Source organism: Pelodiscus sinensis, chromosome 2 (assembly GCF_049634645.1).
Source record: "Pelodiscus sinensis isolate JC-2024 chromosome 2, ASM4963464v1, whole genome shotgun sequence".
Classification (NCBI taxonomy): domain Eukaryota; kingdom Metazoa; phylum Chordata; order Testudines; family Trionychidae; genus Pelodiscus; species Pelodiscus sinensis.
In genome coordinates, this window is record NC_134712.1 from 209,263,861 (window position 1) to 209,286,260 (window position 22,400).

Below are 22,400 nucleotides of genomic sequence, written 5' to 3' on the forward strand. Positions count from 1 at the left end.
TGAAGAAGGAGGAAGTGGGAAAGATTTGGAATGAAAGATAGGAGCTCTGCTTCATCCAAGATGAACTTAAATGTATAGCTGAGCATTCAAGAGGAGATGTCAGAGATACAGGCCACAATTTTAGTTTGGCCCAAAGGAGATGAGTCTGGAGACCAGAGGCAGATCTGTGAGCTGTTAGAATAGAGATGATAGTTTAATTTTTGTGTGTGGGTGAGATTATCCAGAGATGCCATGTAAAAGGAGAAGAGAGGAAGGCTAAGGATGGAGCTCTATGGTATCTCCACAGTAAGTTGGAGGGAGATGGGAAGGGAATGCTGACGGACATGCTGAAGAAGATATCAGAGAGGAAACAAAGCAAGGAAGAGTTACAGTAGCTGAGGGAGGACGGGATTTCAAGAAGAGCGTTGTCATTGGTGGTTCACTGGCCAAGGAGGATGGAATGCTCTTTCTGAGCTATGGCTAGAAACAGGTGATTAGAGACTGGTGAGGGCCAGTTCTATGGAATGCAAGGGGCAAAATCTGGATTGGAGAGGGTCAAGGCTAGAATTTGAGACATTTGTTGTAAAGAACACATTCAATGAGTTTAGAGAGGAAAGGGAGAAGTGGCAGTACTTGGAATGGCAGGGGGGTATTAAGAAGGGAAAAACTAAAGCATGCTTGAAAATGGAACTGTGAATGGAAAAAGCTAAAAGAAACTAGGTGTACACGGTTGCTTTTTTCTGGAAAAAGCAACGCAAATTGTGCTCTGCAATTTGTGTAGCTTTTTCTGATTGCTTTTCTGGAAAAGCCTCTTTCAGTGGAGCCCTTATTCCTCAGAATGAGGCATACATGGCACCCCAAAAAGCACGCTTCCTCTTCTGTGAGGTTTTTTTTTTTTTTTTTTTTGCAGAAGAGCAAACGCGTTCTCTGGATGCGGCAGAGTTTTTCTGGGATACCTCCAATATCCCGGAAAAACCTCACAGTGTAGATATACCCAGAGAGTAAAAGGTTAAGGGAAAATGTAAGGAATGCAGTGAGAGTGGTTGCAAGGAAAATCAGGAGATGGGATGGGATGGGATGAAATGAGGAAAGTGTAGGAGTTGGAAGAGGAAAGCAGATAAGAAACTTTAGCTACTGAGATAGGGAGAAGAAGGAGAGAGCTGAAGGAGAGAGTGGGGAGAGTGGACAGAAGGAAAATGAAGGACATTTGAGAAGTATGGGACTCTGATATTCCTGATTGTTTTCTTAGTTTGCTGGTGTCCCAAAGTCCTTTCACCACACTGTCACAATGCAGTATAACGTGACAGAACAACAAACAACAATAATACTCAAAACCCAATGAACTAAGCAGCAGCAACAACCAGCCCCCAACCTAACACTTTTAGCTAGGAAGGCTCACCCTTTGGCTGGCCCCTCAACCATTTCCAAGATGCTAAAGCCCAAAACCAGCAATATGAGTCAAGCAGGAATCCACTCAAATGGATATCATTACAGGTGCAGGGCCTAAAGTGGCCCTACAAATAATGGAGGTGTTGCTGAAAATTCTAAGGTTGAACCTACTAGATTCATACTACGTGACAACACTTGTGCAGAGACACAAATACATGTTTCTTCACCTGCTTTTCTACTTATTTTTGGACGTAACTTTATATTGTAGCATTTTATTTTATGTGGGTTACAATAACATCTACTTTGGTGTTATTTAGCTTGCAATCTTTCTCGGTTATGATACTTTTCTTTTAATATTGTCATATGGTACTTTTAAAAATTAAATGTTAACCCTTTTTTTCTTAATGTTTCTGAGTCTAGTATCATGTATAGTATCTCCAGATGAGGATATTATTAATAAAGTACAATTGGGTCATTATAGCATCTCTCTGAACTCCTCTGGAATATTTTTAGTGCAGCAGAGAAAAAAAATGTAACCATAGGAAACAGTATCTGCCAACTGGTGTATCATATATAGAGTACCCAGCACTTCGCTTACCCATCACCATCTGTCAAAGTCTTCCAGAAGCATGGAAATCCAGTCACTTAATTAGTAATTTCCTCCAGATTTCCTTTACAGTTTTACAAAGATCTGTTTATTCTAGACATATTCTCATAGATTATGAGATGTTTCCAATCAATTGATTCACTGATTTCTTTAAAACGTCTAAATCCATCACACTGGCTTTCTCCTAGAACTCAGTACCTCAATGCAAACTGAAACTTCCTAATATTATAACAACTGTGGTACGTCAACATTTCAATAAATATAAAGTGTGGCCTTAGTGTCACTGATTTTTTTAAATCAATCATATCACAATCAGAGGCCTCCCTCCTCATTGCACTTCTATCTTTGAGGTGCAGGATGGGGAGGACACAGGATTTCACAGTCCTCTTTTCTACAAACCAGAAGATCTTAGAAGTGCTGGTCTGGTAACAAACATTCTCTCCCCCCCCCCCTCAAGATCTCTCCTGGAAGCGAGGTTGGTGCCATACTCTAGCTTAGCAGCATTGTCTGTTAGAGGATGGATAGAACAGAGATTGCATAGTGACACAATTAGGTCACATTCAACTTTTTATTTTAAAAAAACCTATATATAATACATAGTTAGAAAAATACACAAAGTGATACATTCTGTCACCATTTCAGTATTTTCTCACATGGCATATCACGTCCCAATGTATCATTTGTGTATTATTTAAACAGATCCTTAGTTAGTCTCCCTGCACAGGATGTTACAATTATTTTTAATAATAACAATATGGAAATTCTAGCAGGAAAAGGCAATCCTCTCAGGAATGTGGCACAGTTTAGGGAAAATGCAATTATCTTTGAAGCCCTCTGGCAATGTTTGGCAGAGCAAGCAAGAAGAATGAACACTTTTCCTTTTATACATTCTTTGACTCAGACCTTTATGCATGTTTAGATTCTTTCTTCTTTCTTTTTAAGTGGTTTGCTTTGTGAAATAATTGTTTACAAGATTTATAGCATTCAGAAATTAACCTGAAGTTCTCCCATCTTCCACTGACTGTAATGGCCCACTTAGTTTTGATAGTCCTTCATGGTGGATGGGAGAACTGCTTCTGCTTGAGTTGATTAACTCAAAGCAGGCATTTTTATAGTTAAAAAGCAAAATGTATGTATTACCTTATAGCATAGGATTACAAGATTAGTGCAGGCAGCTATTTACGAGTATTGTATATCAAGTTTGAACACTCAACACATCTTTACAAGTGTAACAGCTAACTTGAAGTATACTAACATATAGTTGAATTGGCCTGGTTCCCAGATATGAATGTCTGTACCCCCTGTGTCCATAGCTTTTGCAAGAGCTAGCACCCGGTGTACCAATATCATAGATGTTTTTGTTTGATTTTTTGTTCAATTGGTTTTTTTACACATGCGCCAGCCAATATTATGGACACAATTACTTTTTTCTGCCTTCCCTGTTGGACTCCCATTTGACCCTTCCTGCCACCCTTGTGCCCAGTCTACACTACAGAGTTCAGCTGACATAATATAGCTTACATCAGCCTAACTCTGTAAGCATCTATACTAAAATGTAGCTCACATCAATGTAACTCATCCACTATGCTGAATAAATAATATCGCCTCAGTGAGAGATACAGTGTGTAAGCTGATGAAGTCAGGACAACATAGCATCAGTGTAGATGCTGTGTTGCTTAAATTGACTGCTACTGCCTTTTAGAAATCATCTCACAATGCCCAACGCTGGCAGTTAAATCACCACAACCTGATCTATACTTATTTTAAAATAACAAGTGGGCCATCTACACTACCAAACTTGTTATTTCGAAATAATGAGCTGGTTATTTCAAAATCTGTACTTCTGTATTCCACAAGGAATAACACTTAGTTCAAAATTGTTATTTCAAAATAGCATTACTGTGGATGCTCAGCTGCTGTTATTTTGAAATAATAGTCCTCCAGAGAGCTGCACTTGTGGCCGCTCTGGCCACACCTGCCAGCTCCAGCACGCCCCTTCTCCTGCAGAGCTTTTAAAGCAGCAAGCTGCAGGTAAAGGGCTTGTGGCATGAGGACAGCCTTGCCAGCCCCATGCCACACTGAAGCCCCCCTAAGGAGCCATGGCAGACACCAGCACTCCCTCTGAGCCCCACATAGCTGCCAGCACTCCCGCTGAGCCCCACATAGCTGCCAGCACTCCCTCTGAGCCCCACATAGCTGCCAGCACTCCCCCCGCATCCTTGGCTGCCCCTGGCCACGAACGCAAATGAGTGCCAGCCTGGACTGGTGCAAAGATCCTGGATCTCATTGTGGTCAGAGATGAGGAGATGGACCTCCAGGCTCTCCACATCAGAAAGTGCAACACTGATGTCTATGGCTGAATGGCTGCCAGCCTGGCCGAGAAAGGATACATGTGGACCCTTGACCAGGTCCACTTGAAAATAAAGGTGCTCCAGCAGGCCAACAATAAGGCCAGGGAACAGAGCAGATGCTTTGGGGTGGCACTGCACATGTGCCAGTATTATGACCAGCTCAATGCCATCCTGGGACGGGAGGGTCAGTCACCTCCCCACCCCCATTGTTGTTGAGTCTGGCACGGTGTCAGTCTCCACAAGGGTGAGGTTGTGGAAGAGGAGGAAGAGGAGGAGGACCAGGCCAGCCAGCCAATCATGCTCACAAGCCAGGAGCTGCTCCTTACTCTGGAGCCAGTCCCAGAACCAGGCATGTGTGGGACAGAAGGAGGCCAAGCCACACCATCCCCACCTCCTGCCTGCAAGCTCCTGATCTGGCTGGCACTTTCACATGCCTGTGTGTCTCTGCGATATGGGGGTAGCGATGTTCCATGGGATGTCTGTGCCCCTGCAGGAAAGTGCCCCCTGTCTAGGCAATAGATGGCCTTGCTCGAAGCACACCATCATGTGAACCGAAACCTTCAGTGTTGTCTCAGAGATTAGGGCTAAGCTTCATACACAGTTTCTCCTGGGATGACTACTCTTGTCACTTTTCTTCACAACAGGGCCAGCTGCAAGCATGGCACGTCAACCACCTCCCATGCCATTCTCTCAACTCTGCTTGATCCACCAGAGGAAATGCACCCAGGAGAATCTGCTGTGGGAACACGTTGCCCAGCGCAACGAATGTGATAGATGACGTTGGCTACCTGCAGAAGCACAGCCCAGCTGTGGATTTCACCATGCCGAACTGATTCCCAACAGAGCGGTAGCAGTCTGGCATGGTGAGCTTCCACACTGTGATAGCGGGGATGGTGAGCTTCCACAGGGGATAGTGGGTCACAGTTGGGTGTCCTGTTGCCTGAGGGCAGGATGACCCATTTGCAGAGCTCCAGGAAGGCAGCCTTCCACATGCAGAAGTTCTGGAGCCACTGCTGGTCATCCCATCACTGTGGGACAATGTGGTCCCACCAGTCAGAACTGGTATCCTTCTTCCAGAAGCGGTATTCCACAGTGTCCAGAGGGTTTAGGGGCATTTGCAGCAGCAGGAACACCAGGACCTGGGTGAAGGGAACCTCTGGTTCAGGCTGGTCGTCATCCTGCCGGAGCAGTGTATAAGCAGTCTGGATGAACTGTGCCATGAAGCACAGCATGAGGCCCGTGGGCATGGCAGTACTTTGCAGCAACTCTGGCTCCATGATGTCAGTGCTCTGTTGTCCACAAGGGAAACCAGAGCACACCGTGTTGGTTTGGTGTCCCACGAGGGGGTAGGCAGTATAGGAGTGGTATGTGAAATGTAGCCATAGAGAGGAGTCCCTGAAAGCACGTGTCTCAGCTTGTCTGACTCAGCAGCTACAGGAAGTGTTTACCCTCCTGGTGTCCTCCCTGGAGCGCTTCTGGGGGCTCTCAATTCAAGGCAGGCTCCAATTAGTGTGGATGCACTATTTCAAAATAATTCTGACCTATTTCGATGCTCCCCTGTAGTGTGGACGTGCTATTTCAATTTTGTTATTTCAGGAGTTATTATTTTGATTTTACTTATTTCAAAATTATTTCCTAGTGAAAACATACACTACAAGGGCTCCTGGTGAAGAAATGCTCTGCTAACCCAAGGAGTGTTGTCTGGATGTGTAAGTCCAATTTAATTAACATACTGGCTATATACTGATGTAACTGATACTGTACCTAATTTTGTAGTGTAGACTTGTCCCATGATGTGAGAGCTGTTTGGAACAGCTTTGCTGTATTTAAATAGCTTGTCATCTGGAAAAAGAAAGAACTTATTACCCTTTCTTAACATGTTTTCCTCCCAAATGCTCTTCTTGTTCATCCCAGTGCACATTGCTCTACATAAACTTAAGGGCTACGTCTACACTGGCCCCTTTTCCGGAAGGGGCATGTAAATTTCACGAGTCGTCGTAGGGAAATCCGCGGGGGATTTAAATATCCCCCGCGGCATTTAAATAAAAATGTCCGCCGCTTTTTTCCGGCTTTTAAAAAAGCCGGAAAAGAGCGTCTAGACTGGCCCCGATCCTCCGGAAAAAGTGCCCTTTTCCGGAGGCTCTTATTCTTACTTATACCTTACTGTTGAGTAAATATGAAAAAAGGATGTTACAGAAAACATTATTTACACTGAAGGAAATACAGCATTTCCATTTTCCTGATTGATTCATTTTTGTGTGTCCCTCATTTGGGGACTTTATCTCACAATGCATGTTACACCCAGTCCTTGGCAGGGTGAGAGCAGATAAGACAACTCTGACCGATTTATTGTTGAGAGAACATAAGAACATTAGAACTGCCATACTGGGTCGGCCCAAAGGTCCGTCTAGCCCAGTAACCTGTCATCTAACAGTGACCAATGTCAGATGCCCCAGAGGGAGTAAACAGATCAGGAAATCATCAAGTGATCCCTCTCCTGTCATCCATTTCTAGCCCCTGATAAACATAGGCTAGGGACACCATTCCTACCTATTCTGGCTAGAGATGTGATTCCTATATAAAATTAAGCCTCTCATGATCATGTGATAGAACCCATAAAGTTCAAGTTCAAGCCCTACCACGCTGGCTGTCCACTACAGACAGCTGCTCCCCTGACAGCCTGGAAAGTGGGCGTGTTACCCCAGAATTTGACAGTCCTGGGTGTACCCCAGAATGACACAACACTGCAGTCAGCTATTTTGTATGTTTTTCCACTCTCAGCTGAAAAACCAAAATCATGTATCTTAAGCCTTGAGGCAAGGTCAGATAACTGCATGTTAGCAGTTTTGCTCTAAGAATGGGAGGATGGAGTAAGAAGTGAATGTACTGTGAGAACAGAAGGAGTAAATATTGTATGGCCAAGCTTGGTCTTGAGTGCCTCGGACACTTTTGATATGTGAGTTTTATTATTGTTATGACTAGAAATGTTTTGAGAGGATGAGTAGCTTTGACGAAAGTAGAATTAGTGACCTACTATATGTTATGAGCTTTGAAGTTAGCTATTAAAGTTTAGGCAAATGAATTTGCTTTGGAGCAGGCCAAGGAAGGTGTTTTAGGGGCATGGATCCAGTATCTAAGTTCTCCAGCAATCAGAGGGAAGAGTGGTTCCTTCCTGAAGTCTGGCCACTGAAACCATTTCTTAACGTAGGTAAATGTTTTCAAATGCTCAAAACCTACTGCAACAGCATATCTAAAATATCTAAAAGGGTGTCACAAGGAGGAAGGAGAAAATTTGTTCCTCTTGGTTACTGAGGACAGGACAAGGAGTAATGGGCTTAAAGTGCAGCAGGGGAGGTTTAGATTGGACATTAGGAAAAAATTCCTAACTGTCAGGGTGGTCAAATATTGGAATAAATTGCCAAGGGAGGTGATGGAATCTCCCTCTCTGGAGATATTTAAGAACAGGTTAGATAGACATCTGTCAGGGATGGTGTAGACGGAGCTTGGTCCTGCCTTGAGGGCGGGGGGCTGGACTCGATGACCTCTCGATGTCCCTTCCAGTCCTATTATTCTATGATTCTATGTATGTTTGTGTGCTTAAGATCTAATAAAGAAGACTCTTGCTTGTGCCAATTATATGTCAGATGGATGAGCTATGTCCCCATCGATTTATTCCTGACACCACTTGTGAAGAAACAGTTAAATTACCACTGCTTTGGGTTCTGAAAACCCTGGGTGCCAGGAGAGGAGACCCCTCTAAAGCCTGCCCAGGCCTGTGGAGGGTGAAGAACCCTAAGAGGAGCAGAGGTGAGGCTGGAAGGGTTGATGGCTTGGGTGCAGCAGGGGGGCTGAAGCGAGGAGGGGGGGCTGCTGGGATGCAGTGGCTGTACTGATGGTGAGTTCTGAGTGACGATGGAATGAGTGCTGAGGATTAAATGAGGATGGGGTGGAGGGGGTCTTTGGAATAGGGGAGCTGAATGGAGGAGTGTTGAGTGGGAGTACAATTGATGGGGGGGAGGGGATAGAGGACGGGATTAATTGCTGAGTAGGAGTCCAGCATATGTGGAGCCAAAGCAGGGCCACAACCATCTTAGCCAGCCCCTCCTGGAGATGGGCAGAGGGAGTTCAAAAACCCAGCGACTGACCTAAAAATGCAATATAATTTTAAAAAATCTCATGATTTGGGGGCTAGTCTTATGATTTTGGGGATCCGGCCCATGACTTTTGATCTAATATTGGCAACACTGCCAGAGGGGGGCTGGTGCAGCTGCCCCGCTGGGAGTCCATGGCCAGGCTCTCCCAGGAGCTGGATCCAGCCCCTCCTGCCTATGCCAGTCTCACCTGCTAGCTCGCCCTGTCTCCGTTTCCGTGGCGGCGGGGGGAGAGGCTCGCATGTGCGGAAGCGAAGGCAGGATTCCGGCAGCCGGGGGCAGCCAAAGCCTGTGTGTGAGCGCGGGAGGGAAGCGGCAGCCCCGGGCGCGGACAATACCAGGAAGCTGACAGGCGGGCAACTGGGGACAACAGGGCCCGCGGGCCCCGGCTTCGCGAGCGGCCGCAGCCAGAGCTCCCGGGCCGGGGGCGGGGCACAGGCTGTAGGTGACGGAGGCTCCGCCCTGCTCGGGGCCGGTCTCCCCGGCGGCGGAGCCTGCGTTCGGCATTGTGACGCTGGCGGGGCTGGAACACCTGGGGCGGCGGCAGCAGCAGGAGGCCCCAGCGCCGGGCCAGGGGGCGCCCCGGCGAGGAAGGGCGGCGCGAGGAGCCCTCTGCGGCCAGCACTGAGCGGCCGCGCCCTCCCGCAAGGTGAGCGCCGGCCGGGTGGGAACCGCGGCTTCTCGGCGCCGGGCCTGGCTGGAAGAGCAGGTTTCTCCTCTGGCAGCTGCTGCCGGGGCCTGGCTGGGCAGGTCCCACGTCTCCTTCCGGCAGGATCCCTCGCCCCTCTTGCTGGAGGCGGGGGGGTGGCACTGATACCCAGCAGGCGGGACTGGAGCCCAGGGGTCGCTGGGGCTGAGGGGCTGGAGTGTGACTCCTAGTGGGCTTTGCCTGTGCAAAATTTCCAGGTTACAAAATGGCATCTGGTCCCCTCCCTCTATTTCCCCCTCCCCCCTTTGCTATTCGGGTCTGTCACTGTGCTCCTATGCTTTAGCCATGTCTAAGTGGCTCCTGCCCCTCCTCGCACCCATCTCCTCCAGCCACTGGCCTTGTGGAACATGGGCAGACATGGCAAAAGGGGAAATGTCCAGTTAAAAATCCTTCCCTGCGTTGCCACTGCCCCCCTCCCCCAATTGATTTTTACATTTCTTTCATTTTGAAATTAACTTTTCACGGGGTCTTCTGTTTGTTCACGTTTTGTGCTTTTCTGTGTTTGGATGAAGAAAATGAAATGGCTGTTTTGATCCGCTTGGTCGTAGGTTTCTGTCTTTTCTACTCTTGTGCATATTGCTCTGTTGGGGCTGGAGATCAAATCATGAAATGGTGACAGCTCAATAAAAACTGGTTCCACTGGGATTTTATAAGAGGGATGTAAATATTGGTCAAAACAGTTAACTGGTTAAACTATCATGAATTAACTGTTGGTGGGCTGGTGCAAGGCAGCTGGAGTTGGGGGCCTACCAGGGCTAAAGTCCCGCATGGTCTTCTGAGCAGGCACAGTGAGGGGCTGGTCCAGACCAGCCTGTCCACTGCAGATGGGACCAGAGCCTCACCTGCCCATTGAGCAGCGCAGCAATGACAGGGGCCCCACCTATCCATTAAGGTTGCTGCAGCGCAGCCATGGCAGGGGTCTCGCCTGCCCATTGGGGCTGTTGTGGTGTGGCTTTTGTCTGGGTTCCACTGTGCCGTCTTTAGCATAATTGTGGCTAGAGACCCTCCTGTTTGCCACGCAGTCCCACCTGTTGCCCCCACACACCAGGGCCCTGCCAGCTGGCCTGCCAGTCTGGGTTGCTCTGGCCTTGCATGGCTGTCTGTCCACTAGAGTTTAGGAAAGATCCAGTTAACTGGTTACTAACTAAGCCTAAAACTTAGCAGGTAACCAATTAAATTTTTACATCAGTAATTTTAAAAAGCATGAATAACGCTTCATTTGAAATATAGTATTTCAACACATAGTACCTGGGTGTTCTTATTAAAAGCCTAGTATTTAGGCTTACTGTAAATTGACAGGGTCTCTTCAATGAGCTGTGACCTGCATGCTGTTTAACTCATTGATATACTGACACGGGTATGTATGTATATACATATATAGTTTTAATAGTCTCTTATTCTGATCCAGCAGTGATTATGGTTCTATTGGCATCAGAGGATTCGGACCTAATTTAGAGCTGTGAAACTAATCAGCCTCTGGCCTTCAGTTTCCAGAGTATTAGAAAGACAGAAACTATTATAGGTGAAATGCCTTGTTGATCTTTAGTAGTCATATGCAGCTCTAGTTGTTCAGTTTCCCCCTTGTTTACTTCTGTTGTGTTTTGGCTTCTCGGTGCGTGCAGAGTGTGTTAAAAGTGAAGCTGTATGTATGGGCTGAAAAGGCCCAGGTAGCATGATTTTTTTCCTTTAGGGCAGGCTTCTCTGGAGTGAGGCTAGTTCCCTGGTTCTGCCTCCAGGGGTAGTCAGCTGTTGATGTCAGGTGAAAGATGCATCTCCTATAGCTGTTTGATCACCTTCTCATAAAATCCAGCAAAGCAAACTGTGGGTAGGATTAAGGATGTGAAATGGCGGTTAATTTACTAGTTGAGTAGTCGATGGAATTTCCCACAAGTAATCGATAGGTACGTCCGCATTCCTCCTTTGATATGTACAAGAGTCCCCACTGGGGCTGACTTCAAAGGAGGAATGCAGAACACCATGTGCTGCCCGGGCCAGTGGGAAGTCCCCAAGGCAGCTTTCAAAGGGGCAGTGCCGCCTGCACAGCTAAGCTCGGTTCAGATGTGCGTGTTGCCCTTTGAAGCACCCCCTGTTACCCCACCTTTTCTGCCTCTATCTGATAGAGGCAGCAAGGGGGGGAGGGAATCGACTGACTATCCAATAAGCATTTGCTTATCCAATAGTCGACTAGTCTTTAACATTCTTAGGTTGGATTGTCCGTTTCTTAACTCAGACCTTGCGTAATGCCAATCTTTCCCCCCAGTGTTTCCTCTTAGTAGCAATGGTGAGGGCTCTTGTATAGACAAGGCTCTGGCAGTTCCACTGTTTTTTTTTATCACTTTGTTCGCTAGAGTATAGCCTTGTGTACTGAAATAATTTCATTGTGTGTAGGCATTCATATGTGAATTTTAACTGGTATAGCTACACCATCATAACTCAGTGAACATTTGTATCCTGGTATAAATGCTTTCTTTCAATTTTAATTTATGGCATTAAGGATGAGGTTTAAGTTAAACCAAAGACAGCCATTTAACTGTATTGGCATAATAAGTAATTATTTTCCCGAGTAGGCAAGCCTTATGGGAAGGCAGCATGATGGTGAAAATCCTGTCATTAGAGCTGCAAAAGTTTTCTATCACTGCACTATTAAGTGATGGCTTTTAGTGAAACTGATATATTGCATTGGTTCTCAACATGGGGGATTGCACCCTGCACTGGGGAGGATGAACAGGTCTAGGGAAGTCATTTATGGCTATATGAGAGGAAAATTGGGTCCTGAAATCATTTTTTCTTTGAAAATAAAGGGTTATGTTATGGAAAAGAGTACAAACTATTGGTTGAGGATATACTCTGAGTCCAAGACTAAATGTTCTGGTGAAGTCCATGAGAGTTTTGCCTGAGTAAAGACCGTTATATATATGTGTGTGTGTTGGGGGGGGGGAAAGGGGGTCTATGTATTTTTAAAACAAACTTTTCTCCTTTTTAAAGCTAATGATATTGCGCTCCTACCTATATGTTATATGTGCTACATAGTCCCTATAGGACTGCTAAACTGTTCTGGTGAATTTCCTCAATAATACTTCCAAAAAAGTTTGAATAGAAGCACATGCTTTTTATTTCCTAACATAGCGTTGAAAACTGTTGTTTAATTTGGCAGGATAGATTAATAAACTATCAATCAGTCTATAAAACAAAAAGTCAGGAAATGACATCATACAGTAAAACTCCGATGGTCCGGCACTCCTGATGGTCTGGCACCATCAGGAACCTGGAAGTGTTCCGGGCAGCCGGACCATTGGAGCTGCTCTGCCCCCAGCTTCCCGATTCAGCCTCTGCTAAAACTGACCCGCGGCTGAATCGGGGAAGCGGGAGCAGAGCAGCTGGAGTGCTTCTGGGTAGGTCCCATAGCGCTGCCCCTCGGAGCTGCGGGACCAACCCGGCAGCACCCCAGCTGTCCCCGATTCAGCCGCTACTGAAACTGACCAGCGGCTGACTCCAAGAAGCCTGAGGCAGAGCAGCTCTGCCCCGGCTTCCTGGAATCAGCCCCTGATCAATTTCAGCAGCAGCTGACTTGGGTACACCTGGGACAGAGCAGCTGGGGTGCTGCCGGGTTGGTATCCACAGCGCCGAGGTGTGGCACTGTGGGACCAACCCCGTAGCGCCCCAGCTGCTCTGTCCCAGGCGTCCCGATTCAGCTGCTGTTGAAACTGATCAGGGGCTGATTCCAGGAAGCAGGGGAAGAGCTGCTCTGCCTCAGGCTTCCTGGAGTCAGCCGCTGGTCAGTTTCAGTAGCGGCTGACTTGGGGACGCCTGGGGCAGAGAAGCTGGGGTGCTGCCGGGTTGGTCTCGCCGCGCCAATGGTCGGCACTACCAGACCAACCTGGCAGCACTCCAGCTGTTCTGCTGCAGGCATCCCGATTCAGCCGCTGCTGAAACTGACCAGCAGCGGCTGAATCAGGGACACCTGGGGCAGAGCTGGACTATGGGAAGGGGGAGCTATGAGGGGTCTGTGGGGTGGAATCACCCCCACACCACAGACCCCTCATAGCCCACCCTTCCGATAGTCTGTCATATCTGATAATCCGGCACCCCCTGGGTCCTATAGGTGCCGGATTATCGGAAGTTTACTGTAGTATCATTTATATTTCTTAAATAGCCCCTCCAACAGCATAGCATCAAAGTAGTTGGCTATTCAAAATGTTTTGCCACTGTTTAATCTGTGTAGTGTTTTCAAGGTTAAACTGCGTATAATTATGCAAAAGCATTAGAAACAAAGAAAAACTGGAAGCCAAGAACACTGGAAACCTTTTTACTTTCCTACACTGTCTAGTAATTATGATTTCACAACAATTGGTTTCTGGCTGTTAGTAGCTGTAGTGAAGTGAGTCTCTTGTGCAATCAGTTACTATAGATCTTGGGAATTATCTAGTATATGTCCTTATAAGAATATTTAAGTCACTGTTATCCATAACTTCAGTAGAGATGACTCATGCAGTGGAGCTAATTTTAGATCCCATTGGTGTTCATTGAAAACTATAGGACAAAGGATTCTGAAGCACAACCAGTCTGTGTTGGTCAGAGGTGTTGACTTCAAGGTGAAACAGGATCACAGTCGATTGCTGTTGTTGTGCAAAGAAAAACCATATGGCTAATCAAATATCATGGATCAGAGTGGAAGCTGAGTTCAGCGAGGAATATTTCCTCCCTCATGGACAGCAGTAGTATTATGCATCTTGCTTCATGGATCAGTGGGCATGGGTATTTTAAATTAGAAATATCATTTGAGTCTTGATATGTTCTATTATAGCAATATCAATCTTTTTTGACATAGTGTTCTAGAAAGGTAAAAATTTCATTATTTAAATACTATTGTAGTATGGTAAAACCTGAGATACAGCAAAGAATTGCCAAACTATTTTAATAGTCTAAATGAAGACAAGTGCTCTACATAAAGAAAATACCATAATCATTTTCTATTTGATTATTTGCTAGTTTATTCTACTTGGCATAGCTTTTGTTTTGTTTAATTTTAGAGTACTAAAATATATTACTAAAGAACAGTTTATTGGAAACGGCTATATAATAAAGAGGTTCATAAATGTATTTAGTTGAAGGTCTGAGCGTCAGTCTCAGCTCTGTCATAGACTTGCAGAATGAAGTTGAATAAGCCACTCTTTTTTTTTTTTTTTTTTTTGGCCTCAGTTTATCCATCTCCAAAGTGGATATTTACCTAACTCCATCCTAAGGTCACATTGGGCTTTTATTTTTATTTTAGAAGTTCTCTGAGCTCTTCAAATGGAAGATGCTGGACAAAGGCAAAGCGATATTTTGTACTGGGCTTTTTTGCAGGGAGTGTTTTGCTTGCAGCAGTTGCAAAGTTAATATTTTGAGACTGAAATAACAACTTAATGTGCTGTATTATTAGTGTGGCATACATTGTGCTCCATGAAAGTTAATTATTATCTAGAAAGGACATTGTTTGCACATGATTCTGCTGCCAATTGAATATGCCTGCTTTTATATTTGGAATACTTTTGTTAGACTGGAGAGTGTGATGTCTACCCTTGACACCTTTATCAGTGCTGCTAAGATAAATCACTGTTTTCAGAGATGTGTACTTTTGCTGTAAAAATGTTCCATGGTTTGGAACACAGAATTTTAGATTTTTGGGAGAAAAAGATGACACTTTAATATTTTTCAATTTGATTTGTGATTAAAAAAAGACTTAATTCTGAGGCACTCTGTTGCAGTCTTATAACTATTATTGTAATACACAGTTTGTCAGGTGTAAAGCACATAATATAGAATAATCAGATTTGATATTTGTATGGAGATACCTGAGAGACTGCTTTAGCACATCCTTGGTTACAGTACTAAAAGAAGAATTTTGACACTGGAAACAGACCTGGTAGTTGTGCCGAGACAAAAAATGTCTATACCAAAATTGGAAAATAAAGTTCAGAATGACATAGTGCAAAATTTCCACTTGTCCCTGTAGTTTAACACACAAGTATATGACTGAACCCCCATATTTTTATTAACGTGTTTTTGAACATGAACGTGCATAACTCAAATACATTTTATGCATAACAGGGTATGTAAATTATCATTCAAGAGATAGTGATACCCTGAATGTGTATATTCCATTTGTGTGCAGTATCATTTCTGTATTGGAAGTAAGAAATATGTAGATTAAACATGTTTCTTAAGCTAGGTGGGCTAGTGAAAGCCATTAACCAATGTTCTATAAATAGTCTTGTTTTTCTGGTAAGCCTATATTGTGCTTGGTCCTAAAGAGACAGGTGACTATGCCACCTGGTGCTGGAATCCATCTTGAATTAGGGATGTTAAAATTAGGTTGATTTACTAATCAATTAGTCGATAGAATTTTTATCGACTACTCGATTAGCTGTTAGGGGAAGGCAGTTGGTTCAGTCCCGGCTTGCACTGGGAACAAATCCTGCTGTGACTCTGCAATTTAAAAGGAAGTAGGAGCCAGGCTGCCTCCTTCCTCTCCGGCCCCCTATTCCCACCCCTCAGGTTCCTACTTTGTTTTAAATTGCAGAGCCTGGAGCTGGGCAACTGTAGTAGGAGTTGGGCATGCAGGCAGCCTAGGTCGGTCCCCGTTCTAGCTGGGTTTGGGACCAAACCCCACAACGGCTCTGAAATTTAAAATGAAATGGGAGCCAGGGGAGCAGGATGCTCAGCTCCTGTTGCCTTTTAAATTGCAGAGCCACAGCTGGGTTTGGTCCCGGCACAAGCCGGGACTGAGCCAGGCTACCTGCCCAGCAGGCAACAGCACCTGTCCATGGCGAGCCTGGGCCCACTGTAGGCAGAGGCTGCTTTGTGCTAGCCTACCCCCCACCCCCAGAAGCAGCAGCGAGGGGGGCAAAAGAACATAAGATTGGCCATACTGGGTCAGACCAAAGGTCTGTCTAGTCCAGTATCCTGTCTGCCGACAGTGGCCAGTGCCAGGTGCCCCAGAGGGGGTGGACCAAAGACAATGATCAAGCGATTTGTCTCCTGCCATCCATCTCCAGCCTTTGACAAACAGAGGCCAGGGACACCATTCCTTACCCCCTGGCTAATAGCTTTTTATGGACCTAACCTCCTTGAATTTATTTAGCTTTTTAAAACTCTGTTATAGTCCTAGCCTTCAGAGCCTCCTCTGGCAAGGAGTTCCACAGGTTGACTGTGCTCTGTATCAAGAAGAACTTTCTTTTATTGTTGTTGTTCGTCCATCGTATTCGAAGAGGACCTTGACATCTAACAGGTTATGGACTGTTCATGGTGTGTCCGCAAATGGCTGATAAGGCCGATACGGGCACGGAATGTTCTACCACAGGTCGGGCAGACGTGTGGGCACCACTGTTGCAGCTTTTGCAACTCTGGCTTTCTTTTATTAGTTTTAAACCTGCTACCCATTAATTTCATTTGGTGTCCTCTAGTTCTTATATTATGGGAACAAGTAAATAACTTCTCTTTATTCACCCTCTCCTCACGTGTCATGATTTTATAGACCTCTATCATATCCCCCCTCAGTCTCCTCTTTTCTAAACTGAAGAGTCCCAGTCTCATTAGCCTTTCCTCATATGGGACCTGTTCCAAACCCCTAATCATTTTAGTTGCCCTATTTAGAACCTTTTCTAATGCCAAAATATCTTTTTTGAGGTGAGGAGACCACATCTGTACGGAGTATTCAAGATGTGGGCGTACCATAGTTTTATATAGGGGCAGTAAGATATTCTGGGTCTTATTTTCTATCCCTTTTTTAATAATTCCTAACATCCTGTTTGCTTTTTTGATTTCCGCTGCACACTGCGTGGATGTTTTCAGAGAACTATCCACGATAACACCAAGATTTCTTTCCTGATTAGTTGTAGCTAAATTAGCCCCCCATCATATTGTATGCATAGTTGGGGTTATTTTTTTCCAATGTGCATTACTTTACACTTATCCACATTTAAATTTCATTTGCCATTTTGTTGCCCAATCCCTTAGTTTGGTGAGATCTTTTTGAAGTTCTTCACAGTCTGCTTTCGTCTTGACTGTCTTAAACAGTTTAGTATCATCCGCAAACTTTGCCACCTCACTGCTTACCCCTTTCTCTAAATCATTTATGAATAAGTTGAATAGGATTTGTCCTAGGACTGACCCTTGGGGAACACCGTTAGTTACCCCTCTCCATTCTGAAAATTTACCATTTATTCCTAGCCTTTGTTTCCTGTCTCTGAACCAGATCTCAATACTTGTTTTCCCTCTTATCTCATGACAACCTAATTTACACAAGAGCCTTTGGTGAGGGACCTTGTCAAAGGCTTTCTGGAAATCTAAGTACACTATATCTACTGGATCTCCCTTGTCCGCATGTTTGTTAACCCCTTCAAAAAACTCGAATAGATTAGTAAGACATGATTTCCCTTTACAGAAACCATGTTGACTTTTGCCCAACAAAGTATGTTCTTCTACGTGTCTGACAATTTTATTCTTTACTATTGTTTCAACTAATTTGCCCGGTACTGACGTTAGACTTACCGGTCTGTAATTGCCAGGGTCGCCTCTAGAGCCTTTTTAAATATTGGCGTTATGTAGCTGTCTTCCAGTCCTTGGGTACAGAAGTTGATTTAAAGGATAGGTTACAAACCACAGTTGATAGTTCTGCAATTTCACATTTGAGTTCTTTCAGAACCCTTGGGTGAATGCCATCCGGTCCCTGTGATTTGTTACTGTTAAGTTTTTCAACTTGTTCCAAAACCTCCTCTAATGACACTTCAGTCCAGGACAGTTCCTCAGATTCATCACCCACAACGGACGGTGCAGGTTTGGGAATCTCCCTAATATCCTCATCCGTGAAGACTGAAGCAAAGAAATCATTTAGTCTCTCCGCAATGGCGTTATGGTCTTTGATTGCTCCTTTTGTGTATCAATCGTTCAGGGGCTCCACTGGTTTTTTAGCAGGCTTCCTGCTTCTAATGTACTTTAAAAAACATTTTGCTATTACTTTTTGAGTTTTTTGGCTAGCTGTTCCTCAAAATCTTTTTTGGCTTTTTTTATTACATTTTTACACTTAATTTGGCAGCGTTTATGTTTCTTTCTATTTACCTCACTAGGATTGGACTTCCACTCTTTAAAAGATGCCTTTTTATCTCTCACTGCTTCTTTTACATGGTTGTTCAGCCACAGGGGCTCTTTTTTAGGTCTCTTACTATGTTTTATAATTTGGGGTGGCACTATGGAGACTGTGCTGGGGGGGGACTAGCTTTTAAGCTGGCTTCCCCCAACACTGGCTCCTGCTCCCCCCTCTTCCTCCTTGCTGATACAGAGGCAGCAAGGGGGGAGGGAATGCAAGTACTGGACTTGACTACATGATAAGCCTAGGCTTATGGGGTAGTTGACTAGTCAACTACTCGATTACATCCTTATCTTGAATTTTGTACTTTTCCACAGAGGTGGGGACAATTGAACAAAGATTTCCCGCCCTGGGGAAATTCTATATAAGATGTGGGAGGCAAACAATGTTTGTCTTCAGCTGGCTTCACAGACTGCTCCACACCCCGAGAAGATACATGAAATGACTTGGAAACATAACAAACTCTGAGGAGGAGGGGGAGAAGCAGTTAGACCAGGCTGGAAAAAAAAAATCAGGTCTGGCCTAAAAAGAACTTTGACTTAATGTATTAAGCTTAGCTGGTGCATTTTGTTTTATTTTGATTAGTAACGTACTGTGATCTGTCTGTTATCACTTTCAACCAATTAAATCCTGTTTTTTATATTTAATAAAATCACTTTTGTTATTAAAACCTGTGTAAATAATTATTACCTGGATTGGGGGGACAACAGCTGCGCATATCTCTCTTTCATTAATAAAGGAGGCGAACATCTTCTGAGCTTATTCTGTATAAACTTTATGCATAGTGAGATGGATTTATTTGGGGTGTTGGTCCCATTGGGGCTGTGTACTATGGTTCTGTGTCAAGTGCCTGTTACTAAGCCTTCGCAGAACTAAGCTGTTCTCAAGTGTCTGTGTTGCTGTTCTGGGGGATGTTATCCCAACTCTGGGCCTTTCTTGGGGAAGACCAGAACTTCTAGCTCAGCGGGGCAGGGTGGTGGGATACCCTAGAAGGCAGGTAGGTGGGTTCAGTAGTATGCATAGCGTCAGGGATGATTTAGAAGGTGCTTGGTCCTGGGCAGGGGACTGGACTCAATGACTTCTCAAGGTCCCTTCCAGTTCTCGCATCTGTGATTTTAGGATCAGCCTGCTAAGTGACAGTCTCAAGGGTATGTCTGACTCAGCGAGACCTCCAGCATTTCCAGTTCTGCCAACGAACCAACCAAAAAAAAAAAGAGGCACTTCTGTTAGGAATTAAGCTCCTCTTCTTCCTTCAGATATAATAGTAATATGCAGTTGGGTTGGCATTTACTACAGAGAAAGAAACACATCGCATTTAAGTATCTATTAAAAATGTATTTATTGAGGTGTAAAAGGTAAGAGATGCACCAAGCAGTAGCAATGGTAGATGGCATACCCTAAAGGATAGAGCATCAGTGGAAGAAATAGGCCCCTGTTTACTGCTTTCAGTAAGGGCTTGTTTACACAAGGATATTGACTAGAATAAATAGTTATGCAATAATCTGCAGTAGCTTCCTGTGAGACCACTCTATTCTGGATTAAAAGGCATATCATTCCTCAGTAATAGTGCACTTTCAGTTATTCAAACAGGAAATAATTCAGCAAAGTTCTGTGGCCTGTGTAATGCAGGAAGTCAGATTAGGTGATCACAGTGGTTTCTTCTATCTTTATAATCTATGAATTTTGGAATCAAGTGACTTTTATTGTACCATAATTATTGCAATAAATTTCTCTGTGAAGACAAGACCTTACTGAGGATTTAAAATTAAATGAAAGAGGGACTGATGCTTTTAATAGTACAGAACATAGTCCTCAAGTATTTACCATGTTTGTTACTTTAAAAATATTCTCACTGGAGACTGTCCAGGGTTACACTAGTATAGGTTTATTTCCACTAGGTAAAACTAAAGAGGAGAAAGCAGCCACCAAAGGTTTAAGCTAAATAAGATAGATCTCTCTCTCTCTCTTACACGCAGGCAGGCAGGCAAGCAAGCACACACCCCTCCATTCATTCACTCATTCACACCCATTCATTCCTACCCTCAGGCAATCACACACTTACACAGACATATGGGTTGCAGAAGGAGCGAAGGCATGTGGATCCTGGAGGGTCTGTCTGCTCATCATGGCTGGGGAAGCTGGTCAGGAGGAAAGACACTGGAGGGGAGCTTCTCAGGATCAATGGAAGGAAAAAGAGAGAGTCTCACATGTGCTCCTTCTCTTTATATAGTGCCTGAATGGTTCCTGTGACTCATTCACCTGGTCATCAGGGAGCATGCCCAGACTTCCCTTTATCTAGCAGAGAGCATGCCCAGACTTCCCTTTATCCAGCAGGGAGCATGCCCATATTGTGATGACTCATTGCCATGTGGTCCATTGTTCCAAGCCTTCTTCAAACACACTCACACTCACACTCTCTCTCCATTCACTCAGGGGAGAATGCAGCTTAGGGAAATTTACAAGCAAGGTGGCTGCATATTACAAAGTTGCAGTTTACAGTAAGTTTGAGAGTTACACAGATTGCAAAGACTGACAAGGATTACAATAAGTTGCAGTTTAAAACCTTAGATCTTACAGTTTGGTGTAGCTTTAGAAAATCCATATATATAAATCTAGTGAGCTCAGGTGGAGGTTTTTATGTAACAATGTTAATGGTACAAATCATGTTAATGAATAATAAAACCAATAGTAAGCATATGCAGATCAGCCTCAGACTGCCATAAAATGCTAGTGAGTAAATCTAAGTTATCCTGATTTCTTCAAAGTACAAGTGTTATTCCCTGGACTCCAGGTTTTGAATTATAGGGTCTCACCAATTTAATACATTTGCACTTACCACTTTGATGTTTGTCCTACCCACAATTTATCCCAGGAAAAGAAGGGAGCATTAAAGCTTCCCTAAGATTGCTCAGTCACAAAATGACTGAGATCAGCCCTTTACTACTTCAGAGACAAAATGGGAAAACTCACAACAAAAGTACAGGTGACAGATAACCAACCAGAAATATTTGGGAGTGTGTATGTGTCAGGATTTGTATGAGATATATGAAATTTTATTACGGTACTTGTGCCTCAAAAGCCTGGGATGGGAGGAAGTAGAAGTGGTAGAAAATCATGGAAAATACTAAAAATGTCTTCCAGTAATACCTAGTATGAAAGAAGGGAGTGATCCCAATGGGCTTCATGGAGAAGCTTTTTGTCCGCAGTACTGGATATTGATGAGAAGAAAATTGCTAGCATGCATAGAGCACTTCTACCGAATCTCTACAAGATCCTATTCTGGGATGATTGTGATATTTCTAAGTTATTTCTAAGACATAACAGATTCAGATATATTTATAAAAGCAACCAGGGTAAAAGGTTCTGTTTTGGACAGGAGAGACTAGGGCTGTGTCTAGATTACATCCCTTTACCGAAAAAGGGATGTAAATTAGGCACGTCAATATTGCAAATGAAGCGGAGCTTTTTTCAAACCCCCGTCTTCCCCTGGCAGTTTAGTCAGGAATCTTTCAAAATAAAACCCTTTTTCGAAAGATTCTGTAAACCTCATTTTTTGAGGAGTACAGGATCTTTTGAAAAAAGGGTTTTATTTTCGAAAGATTCCTGTCTAAACTGCTGCCTTTTTTTTTTTTTTTTTTTTTTTTTTAGAAAAAGCCCAGTTTTGGAAAAAAACGGCAGCCACCATTATGCAAATGAAGCACGGGATATTTAAATCCCAGCTTCATTTGCAATATCAATGTGCCTAATTTATATCCCTTCACTGAAAAAGGGATGTAGTCTAGAGACAGCCTATTATTTCCAGATTCTCGCTCCTGAACTCATTTCTTTCCTTCATTAGAAGTAAAGTTGAAGCAACAACAGTTTGTTTGTTTGTTTGTTTTTAAAGGAAGCAGTTGCAGTCTTCTTTCCTGCTAAGCTGAGGGTAAACCTGTAAGGTGTGTACATCCTAGAATATGGGGTTTAGTTCTACATCTCTTGTTTCTGATTAAGCATAGGCCAGTGGTGTTTCTCCTACCAGAACAGGAAGAAAAGGAACCAATTTCAGCAGTTAGGCACTAATCCTTGATACACTCCCATGCTTAAACAT

General features: G+C 44.1%; 1 protein-coding gene and 1 long non-coding RNA gene across 8 annotated transcripts in view; one reads left to right on the plus strand and one right to left on the minus strand.

Moving 5' to 3' along the window:
* Positions 1-8,807, minus strand: part of LOC112544342 (uncharacterized) — a 43,021-nt gene extending 34,214 nt beyond the window's left edge. For both annotated transcript variants that reach the window (XR_012902030.1, XR_012902031.1), the window contains exons 1-2: positions 8,668-8,807; positions 6,091-6,168 (exon numbers count right to left, since the gene is read on the minus strand). This is a non-coding gene — a long non-coding RNA (uncharacterized LOC112544342). The remainder of the gene's footprint in view (positions 1-6,090; positions 6,169-8,667) is intronic.
* The window catches only part of ICA1 (islet cell autoantigen 1), a 124,829-nt gene continuing 111,096 nt past the window's right edge, over positions 8,668-22,400 (plus strand). For 4 of the 6 annotated variants that reach the window (XM_075922317.1, XM_006114513.4, XM_006114514.4 and 1 more), the window contains exon 1: positions 8,669-9,126. The gene's annotated coding sequence lies outside the window, so the exon portion shown is untranslated. Of the gene's footprint in view, positions 9,127-9,280; positions 9,302-22,400 lie in introns of those variants that run through there. The other 2 variants (XM_075922319.1, XM_075922318.1) reach the window with 2 other exon arrangements.